Source organism: Lepidothrix coronata, unplaced genomic scaffold (assembly GCF_001604755.1).
Source record: "Lepidothrix coronata isolate B3197 unplaced genomic scaffold, Lepidothrix_coronata-1.0 Scaffold4, whole genome shotgun sequence".
NCBI lineage: Eukaryota > Metazoa > Chordata > Aves > Passeriformes > Pipridae > Lepidothrix > Lepidothrix coronata.
Genome location: NW_016690184.1, coordinates 6,020,143 through 6,028,951, shown reverse-complemented (window position 1 = coordinate 6,028,951; position 8,809 = coordinate 6,020,143). Strand labels below are relative to the sequence as shown.

Genomic DNA, 8,809 nt, shown 5'->3' with positions numbered 1-8,809 from the left:
CATCTATACCAATGAAAACAAACAGTAGAGGTGAAACAATGAAATATTTTAACCACATTTAGGGTTTAAAGTAATGATTGCAGGTTAAAAAGTATACATGAATGTCATTGCACTCTAGTCAATTAAGATTTCCACCCAGTGTGCAGCAGTAATTGGAGGCAAAGGAAATATTTAACAAGATTACTGAAGAATGGGATAAAAAAAATAAATCCAGAATTGTTATAATACAATAATAGCAGGCAGTGTCTCACCCTCAGTTGGACTGCCATCACCTAGTCTCCTAATTAATGGAGCAGAAGAGAGTTTTCCAGGAACACACAATGCAAACTAAAAGGTTACTGACTATTTAAATGAAAATTTTAACTCTTTTCACTAATGGGAACATAAGGGAACATGATAAAATATGTAAAGCTATTATTTCTTCACAGAAAATCTATCAGAAATTTCTATTTGCCCTGTTTAGAATGCAAGAATATCAGTTAGTCATAGAAATGAAAAGGTGGATAGGAAATACAAATTCAGTACAAAAGTCCTTTTCCATACAATGCACAATCACACTGTGTAATCAGTTGATATTACTGAAAACACAAATTTTAGAAATACATTTTCCAATGTATTGGAAAGTCATATGAGTAACATCGATATCAGATGTGTGGCAGTATCTCATGGTTTGAGAGCCCTAAAATCCAATTCCCTAGTTCCAGCCCCCTCCCACATCTCAACCCATTTATAGCTTCAGGGGGAAAACTGTTTTCCCCCACCACACCTTGCAAGTGTTTTCTTCTGGTAGACTGGAAATGACAAAACACAGCCTGTACAATGAGTGAGGTGGTTTTCATGCAATGGCAATAAATCTGCCTTTGAGAGGCCTGTGCTGGCCATTGGCAGAAAGAGAAAGAAAAGAAAAACAACACACACTTCTAATTCCTCTTCTACTATTATGATAGTGATCTATTATTATGATCTACCTAGTGTGTTTGGATGAATAAGTCCATCCAAAGAACATCAAAATCTCATCTCATGTCCTGCTTCAGATCCATGGTACAAATGCATAATCCCAACCACTTCCATTCACAGTCCTTCCCCAGAGGTACATATTGAACACCCTGGAAAAAAGGAAAAGGCTGTTGACATCATAATCAGCATGGTTCTCCTGTAAGATCAGTTTGTGACTTTCACTAGCAAGTTAAAGAATAGCCTCAAACTGTAACTTACTCTTGACTAAAATTTTTCTCTAAATTTACTTGGCTCTATTCCAAGATTTAAAATACTGAAAAATTAGGATTAAATCTTTTAATTATGGGGGCACAACTATTTTAATGCAATTTCTACCCTTCTCCATTTGCCAAGACTAGGAGTGGCTGGATTTTTCATCTCTTTTTCTACTCATCTTTTAGTACAAATCTTATTGTTTCAGTTTCCCCTGTTTCTGGAGTAGAACCCAGTGCCGGCCAAATACACATAAAAATGTGCTGGCCACACATTAGCATACTAAGGGTAACTCATAGAAAATTGTTGGTTTTAATAATCCATGTCTGCTGGCTGTCCTACAGGTGAGATAAGTAGCTGGAAAGACACTGGTGTGGTTATTGGGTCAGTTTAGAAACCCACCTGTCTACACTGAAGTGCCACCAGAGCAGACAGAGTCCCTCAAATGCATTTTTGGGCAGCAGAAACACTCTCCCAGAGAAGAGCTGAGTGAAGCTGGAATCTAGAGCTAAAACTAGGTGTATGTGTAAGTCAACATTGTAGCTTTTGAGTTTTAAAAAATTAAACACTACAAAAAGTCTTATTCTGCTAGAATTAAACTTTCTCCCAAGGGGGCATCTCAAGATCAACTGCTGGCCAAAACCAGTCAGAAAATGGAGAATTTCAGTGCCTAAGCATATGTAATTTCTAAGCAGCGTGCATGTCTGTACATATCAATTATTTACACTGTAAATACAAGGTAATTATTTTTTAAAAATCCAATGACATTAATTTTCTCTGATGTGTTTTATATTTGCATTTGTATGTTTATATCCACTCTTATTCCACAGATTCTGTTGACCTCCCATACTATTGCTAGTACTATTAGAGTTTTCTTTTCTCTGTCCAATGCTGCCATTTTTTGTTCCTGTTCCATCATAAATAAAACACAGACAAAATTTCAACTTGAGAGGATCAGTAGGCTGTCTTATTGTTACTTGTCATATAGGATCCATATATCTAGAAAAGAAATAATCTACACTGTTCTGCCATTCCATTCTGGCTTCATGAGGAAAAAGTGAAACAAATTTTTGCTTGTTTTAAACGAAACCTAAATTCTAAATATGGATTCCTATCACCCTTGAATTCCTCTCGTCAAACGAGATGCTACAAAAGAACTAATCCAGAAAATCAAACAAGGGTAAAATGAAAGAGTTTTCAATTTCTATGGTTTTAGTTCCATAATATTTACTGACTTTGTATTCATCTGATTAAAGAAGCAATTTCCAGAGAAATTCAGATTTCACTTTTATTAGACTTTTTAAATACCTTTCTCAATGTTTTGGCTGCAGTGAATAGCTGAAAGACTAAATAAAAAGGTACATAAACAACAATAATCCTCAAATGTACTACTACTTTTTTTTTTTTAAATCTTTAAAGGTAAATATTCCCTTTTTTAACCAGCTACATGGGGTTTGTATGCTCAAAGGAGATAGACTTTGAAAAGGCTGCAGTCCTTACCTTCAGGACAAGTACATAGTTCAGAAAGAAAAAACAGACTCACTTTTCATAGAACAAAAAAGTAGTAACTGTATTACTCCTACCCTCAGAGGCAAAGAAAGCTGAATTGCAGCTGTCCCTTGGCTTTCTCTCTAAAGTAATACAAAGCCTTGAACTATACCTAAGCTATGCAGACTTAGCTTTCAAATCTCCATGGTTAGACTATAAAAATGAAAAGCAAAATGAAAGCTTGCGAGAATGAACAGGTTATTTCAGGGAATGGTACCGCAGCATGAAGTGCCACCTGCTGTCCTGAGGTTACAAATTCTCTGCTCCTCTGTCACCTACAGCTCTGAATGCAGCACACCCAGCTGCATCCCACAGCAGCACAACGACCACGGGCACCCACTGCATCAACAAGGCAGCTGCTTTCCAAGGTAATACTGATAGTGCTTAGTCAAAAGAGCAATTCCCTGTCAACTCTGTAAGGCAGTTAAAAAGCACAGCTAATTATAAACCAATTAAGTTTCTGTTTAAACATAGGAGTTTGTGAGCAACTCATCTAAGTGAAATGAATTCCATAAATAGGTTAAAAACTAATCTTTTCTCAACCAATTGAGTCAGACAGAAGTTTATACTTCTCTCTTATAATGAATGCAACATGCAGATAAAATTAAGCATGACTGTAAGAGAACTTTAATGCAGGAGAAAAACCTTAAATGAATTACGTATATACAGTAACATAACGCAGTTCCTTTGCCAGTGAAATAACAAGAGCATGAAACCTCCTAAGGAAAAACGAGTTTTCTACTTGCAAACAACCCAGGCAGGCAGCAAGAATTTCAACTTATATGTATCATTGTTTGCCATGCCTGTGCAGATAAACTCAAGAATGTTAAGTCTTTCTAAAGAATCATTCACCAGCATGTTTATGTTATACTTCAATTTTCTGAATATACATTATTCATCTCCATCGACAACTCCATCGACTCACTGATAAAAGACAAGGACTAATAGCTATTCTCAATAATTGCCACATAGTGCTACTTCAAGTAAGAAGGAAGAGAAACCAGTAATGGTATGATTTATTCAAGGTTAACATCATATTCAAAATACAGTCTACAATTATTTTTTTTTCCATGGTACATTATACGTGCATGTTGTAGACTGATTCTTTTTCTTCTCCTAATGACTTCCCAGCCTGCCTTTAAACCACATACCATCTCTGCCACATCAGTTACTTAAACAATTAGGGTACAATTTAACAGCATGTTTAGATGTAATATAACTGGCAGAAATAAAGAAATACTCTTTGCTTTATATAAGCCTTATGAAAACATGAGCACTTTTCAAGCATCCAATCCCACATGATCAATGCAGAACACTGGCCATTGCCAAAAGCAGAGCCTGAAAATTTCACTACAGTCAAATTTGATTCATTGTGACTATTAAACGCCTTAAGACAATTCTTAGATAAAGGAACTATTTGTAATATGAAGATATATATAGTTTTTTCAAAAATTTGTTTCTGAATACTCTCCTAGAATTACAGCATTCTAAATGCATTAATTCCTAGATCTAATTTTAGCAATCAGCATGTTGGGAGTTGTTTGACATTAAGCTGGTCATCTTCACTTGATGAACTGTACTTTACAATACACTACAGATCTGTATTTTGCATTTTATTTGTGACTTTTCACAAGATCAATAGAACCTCAAATGCACAAGGATGGCAGAATTCAAATTTGTCTAAAAATGAAGTTTTCAAAATTCCTGCAATAAAGTTTACATCTGGATTATTTAGCTTGCCATATATATTAAATCCTGATGAATTCATATCAAATTCAAATACATAATGGATAATTTGTGTTATCAAAGGAAACAGAAACATTGCCATTTTTCAAGTTTGAGCAAGTCAAACAGTAGGAAGTTTTCTGCATTGACCTTTGCACATTGATAACAGTATTTTTTAAGATACCTTAGATTAATGCCTGCTGATTTTATCATAATAACCCATCTGCTTTACCAGTTGTTACACATTTAGAAACAGAGAGCACAATTTATAATACCCACACCAAAAAATAACAACAATACAGAATGCTGTATTAACCCAAGCACACCAACTCTATGAAATTACTATTATGAAAGTTATATTGATTCTGTTCCTTACTCTCTGCTCAATCATTGCCTAAAGGAAATTTTCATAAGCATATAAGTGAACAATAACAGTATTAAGTCTAAAACTGCTGATAAAATTCAACAAGATTTTCAAGAAACATATGAGAGATGTCTAGCTAGTTTACCTCTCATTGTATGTTATTCAACATTTTCCAATAAAGCTCCTTGAAAATAAATATATTTCACAAATTTTAATACTGATTCCTATGAAAATTGCAGAGCAATAAACTATATATAAGGCTCATATATAATATACATAATGTTATCAATATTCATAAAATAAATCATATTACTTTACATTCCATAATATATAGGGCTCCTTGTGACAGGCTGTGATTTTTTCTTAGTAGGTTTTCCCAAAGAAGTACTAACTTCTGACATCTACCTGTGACATTACTTTTATGCTATTCTTTCTCCTGCAGAAATAAATCAGTTTACTCTGACCTGGTCGCAAGTGGCCACAGCCTATAGGACTTCTTACAAAGAAAAGTCAAAGGATTTTTTTGTTGTTAAAAAAATTCCCTCAACTCTTAAAGCCCTCCCTTTCATGTTTTTTACTTCAGCATCAAACTAGAATTGTGTCCCTGTTATAAGTAAAAAAATTTCTTCTATAAACAACACTCGTAATAATTGTAAGTTATCAGAAATCAGTTCTGTGTCTGTAAATGCTATCTCTCTGGGATAATATCACAAGGATGGGGAAATGGATATGAGAAGAGGATGGGACAGGGTGTGGATGTGGATCTGCAACAGAGAGTTTCATAGTGTTACTTTTACTTCTTTGAGAGCAGCCTTCCATTCATCTTTCAGGCTTCTGTGTCAGACAATTGTCTATTCCAGAACAGGGAAAAGGTGACAATATTCTTGGCTTCCACTTCAGAGGGTCTTGAGCTTCAGGAGAGGTGGGCAGGGGAGAATAATATTGCAAGCCTACAACTTAGCTGACAAGCTGCACTTTTGTCATCACTTACCACCATCTTTGCAGCTACTCTTCTAAAATGTGGAGCTTACAAATCAGCCATATGGAAGAATTTTTCTCCATAGATTGGCTAGGATAGCCAACTTCTGATTCACATTAATTATAAGAAATATCCTCTTCTACGTTAGCTTCTTTAAAAATCTCCTTTGCATAGATCTGTAAAAGGCTACACGTTGGCTTGGAATGCCATGCTTTCTTTTCAAATATCTCTGAAACATCAGTGTTTCTGGTGGGCCAACACAAAGTAAAAAAACACAATCTCAATCCCTCCCATAAAGCTAAACGTATTTCATTTGAATTATACTCCCCACACTCTACCTCCAATCAAATATTTTTATTTTTTGGAAATTAAAAAGACAGAAACCCCACAAATACTTCCTTTGTTGTGACAAGTTGTTTCAATACTAGTTGTTCATTACCTCTTTAATATAATCAGGCTCACAAATAAAGGCAGGTGAAATACTGTAAACAGTGTTCTGCCATGTATGACAAGTGTGGGAGGAAGCACATTTTATAAATAAAGGGCAGGCTGCATGCCCTGGAACCTGAGTACACAGGCAGTGCTGCAGTGACGAGAAAGAAAACAAGTCTCAGGCAGTACCATGGCCAGTATAGCAAACTACACAGTACCAAGCAAGCACTACTGAAAACTAATGAAGCACCTGCTGAGACTGATACCAAACCTCCAAAATCCCCAGATGGACTCTACACTTAGGGCACATCTCTCTGCTAGACTCAGTATAAGCAGGAGCACATGTGATTTTATAAAAGCATCATTTACAGACAAACGGCCTCTGCACCCCTGTCCTCTGTGCAGATGAAAATAAAGACTGGAAAGGAACAAAATAAACAAGAGCTTTTTAGGCAGCTAGTTCCTGCACCACCAAGTCTTCCTGACTATTTTGTAAATACTCCTAGTTAGTATTATAATTTTTTCATATTTTACCTTATCTGACAGTGTAAAATTCCGTTTACTTCTTGTTAGTAGTCAGTGGAACTAATGCCAGGGCTCTGAATTTGTTTTTACATATTCTTAAGCATAAGAAGTCCCGCCCTTTTGCTTCAGTACTTACTGTTGTCCATCCAGTTGCAAGAAATGTAGCTAGGTCAGAGTGGTGTATTAAGTATCCATGCAATCTACACAAAACAAAAGGCTCACCTCAGGTCCTCAAGTTAGCAAACACAGAGAGTTACCTTTAAATTTATGTTTTCTTTGGAAATACATAAGTCCTTATACAATAAATGTAATTAAAATTAGTCACATTCAATAAGTACTGGTTATCAGTTTCCTCCCAACTCAGTACAAAGATGCACTTAATGCATCAGTCTAAGCTGTTTCCTGTGAACATTCTTCTACTTACAGTTGTGGGGACCTACAGTATTCATCTAATTTCCTGCCCCAGACCCACTTTTTTGTACTTGGTATGAAAACACAATTGCCGCATCTATCTTGTCCCTCGTGCATGCTTTGTCTACATCTGTTGCATCCAGCATTTTACTGGGTTTGGATTTTTACTGCTAGCTGCAAGCATCATAAATAGTAGTCTTATACTAAGAAGACATTTAAAAAAAAATATATATGGTTTGACTAGTAACAACCCCAAAGCCAGAGCTATGGAAGACAGCTGTTAGAGTCAGAAAGAGAAGGCAAATTATCTTACACTGACTAGATGGGAATGACTCCTAGAAAGCCTGTGGAAATGCTAGTTTGATATATGAATAGCCAGCATGCCCAGAATAAGTTAAATAGGCAGAGGCTTGTTTAGGCTCCTTTCAAGGCAGGACTAGAGTAAACACATTCTGTTTAAGAACGTACACACCCCAGGCCTGAACAACAAGATACTGTCATAGTCAAAGTAACCTTCAAGCCCAGAACCTTAGAGAAGCTCCAAAGACAGTATGTGCCATGAAGAAGAGGAAGATGAGGAAGAAAGGGGTCTTGGGACTCCTGCCTCAATTCCGGAGAGGTGTGCCAGGGGGCAGATTTGGGGAGGACCTGGGGGGCAAATAGTTCTGGGATTGGATGGGTAATCCTATAAAATTATAGAACCACTGGACACAATGCACTTGCCTTTTTGTATTCCTTGCACCAGAAGGCCTTAATTAAAGACCTGCTCTATATCTTATATCTACTAAATTAGCCTGGTGAGTTTTTTTTGCTCTCAATTTTTAGGTAACAATAAGAATACCTCAGAATTCTCAGGGCATTGATAAGTTATGAGGAAGAACTGTGAGTATGTGCACAGAGCACAACTCGAGAAAAAACTGTGATCAGGAAACATACAGAAGCTTTAGTGAAACAACTGGGAATCAGAAGATGACAACTCAGAAGCAACAAGAATCAGGGCATTCAGGGTACAGCAGAGGCCCACTCTTCCCTTCCTGACTTATAATTTCTGGTCAGCAAAATCTCATTGTTAGCTCAGTGGAGATAAAAAAGCATAGTAATGCTTACTCTAGAAACTCGTTAGTCCTGACTATCTATTGCACATATTCAACAAATAAAAAATCTGCTTTATGCCTTTAAGCGGTGTCTACTTTGCTAACCTGCTTTAAAGTTACTTGAACAAGTTGATACACCGAGGGAGAGTCACACAAACCATCCAAAACAGCCCTAGAAGACCCAGCGTTCAGGCTAATGTCCACACAGTGACATCTCAGTGCAGCCAACAAAGCCCAGGCAGATATTCTGCTCAGTGTTGGCTGGATCTCCACTGACTAAAAAAGGAGCTTAGACATATAGCACTCATGTAGATGCTGAATTTCAGGTCTCTGAATCTCACCTGGCCATGGTGTCACAGGCAGATTTACAGTGGCAGGAAGTGATAGGGCCTTTTTTGCCCCTCCTTTTTCAACTCTAATCTCCAGTGCCTAGATGTAGCCCCAGCATCATCCTGGTGGTGCAACTGCTACAAGGCAAAGGAAAAAGAGACAAGTCATGTGGCACAGCAAGATGGGACAACA

The 8,809-nt window shown here is 36.8% G+C and overlaps 1 long non-coding RNA gene across 3 annotated transcripts; it reads right to left on the bottom strand.

Annotated features, from left to right (window-relative positions):
• Positions 1 to 1,013: 1,013 nt before the first annotated feature.
• Positions 1,014 to 7,680, bottom strand: LOC108501983. Of its 3 annotated transcripts, XR_001876319.1 has the most exons (4): positions 7,507 to 7,680; positions 6,919 to 6,982; positions 5,838 to 6,001; positions 2,079 to 2,208 (listed from the first exon to the last, which is right to left on the bottom strand). It is a non-coding gene; the product is annotated as an uncharacterized LOC108501983 (long non-coding RNA). The 3 variants fall into 3 exon arrangements; XR_001876320.1 differs by lacking the exons at positions 2,079 to 2,208; positions 5,838 to 6,001 and adding an exon at positions 1,014 to 1,106 and having other exon boundaries at positions 7,507 to 7,673; XR_001876321.1 differs by lacking the exon at positions 5,838 to 6,001 and having other exon boundaries at positions 7,507 to 7,675.
• Positions 7,681 to 8,809: the final 1,129 nt, after the last annotated feature.